At 39.4% G+C, this 1,327-nt stretch overlaps 1 non-coding gene across 1 annotated transcript; it reads left to right on the top strand.

The window, feature by feature from the left end:
• Positions 1 to 559: 559 nt before the first annotated feature.
• Positions 560 to 634, top strand: Trnat-ugu (transfer RNA threonine (anticodon UGU)). The gene has a single exon. It is a non-coding gene; the product is annotated as a tRNA-Thr (tRNA).
• The last annotated feature ends 693 nt before the right edge of the window (positions 635 to 1,327 follow it).

The raw sequence follows: 1,327 nt of genomic DNA on the forward strand, positions 1-1,327 counted from the left end.
GTTGGTGCACAAAATATTGCACGGTCAACACTTTTGCGATTATGGACAGCTATAGTGGCAGCATGGCTCAATATTTATGCATGGAACTTCCGACGACTTTTTGAGTTCATGCAACGTCGAACTGCTCCACTATGCCTGTTATAGTGAATTTCTTGTAACAAGTGAAATTTGACAATCACAAGTTAATGTAAGATTGCCAATAAGCCATGTCCCCAACGAAGTACATCAACGCCTGTTTGCAGCTAGGGTGTCCATTTAATTATCATTTCATTTCTAGCAAAGCTGCATGGTCATCCACAGTAACTGTTCTTTCGGGAACAGATACTACCGCCATATATAGTTAAAATATAGGTTCCCGGCCATTGGCCTTCTTGTGCGAACGCACACACTATGCCCGAACTCGTACGGGACTTGGTAGAGTAATCTGCGACGAGTAATGAGTATGATGGGCAAACATCTATTAGGCGCACTACGAATGTAGTGGTGTGGATATGTTGGGAATGTGGATCTCACGGGGAGCGTGCAAGGGATAGGTCCCTGCAGACGCACTATCCTCTGTGCCCACGGTGGCTCAGATGGATAGAGCGTCTGCCATGTAAGCAGGAGATCCCGGGTTCGAGTCCCGGTCGGGGCACACATTTTCAGCATGTCCCCAATGAAGTACATCAACGCATGTTTGCAGCTAGGGTGTCCATTTAATTATCATTCCATTAATATTTGTAATTGAAGCAACTTTTAGCTAAAGTTTGCGTGATATTACGCAGACTTCAAACAAATTAAAAAAAAGTACAGTATGAATTCAGGACTTACTAAAACAGTCAGAAAAACTTTTCGGTTAATACATGTTGCAAATAAATAAAATCAAGCATCACTAAACAATCATTAACACATAAACTAAAACTTGTCATCAGAGAAGATCATAACGACCAATGGACAACAATAAAGTAATGTGAATACTCCTGACAACTTTACATAAACAGAGAAATGTTATCTGGATTCCCACAAGTAGGAAGCGGCTATCTTATTGGAACAGCCGAACATGAAACTGAAGTAGATTGCAAATCTCTCAGGCTTATAGTGTAAAAGAATGTACAAATAAAATTAAAAACAACTAGTCATAAAACAGCAAATAGTAGAAGTACACTTACATTAACCTGAGTACGAAAAAAATTACGCAAAACCACCACAAATAATGTTCATAAATATGTAATGGGGCTCGAACCCAACAGTCAGGAATAACTATTGTGTAAACAGACGGAAAACTTTTAACAATGGAATTTAGCTAATCTGTAACCGGTAAACTAACGAAAATGAGAGTTAATTCGAA

The sequence above is a fragment of the Schistocerca cancellata genome, chromosome 1 (genome assembly GCF_023864275.1).
Source record: "Schistocerca cancellata isolate TAMUIC-IGC-003103 chromosome 1, iqSchCanc2.1, whole genome shotgun sequence".
In the NCBI taxonomy this organism is placed as follows: Eukaryota; Metazoa; Arthropoda; class Insecta; order Orthoptera; family Acrididae; genus Schistocerca; species Schistocerca cancellata.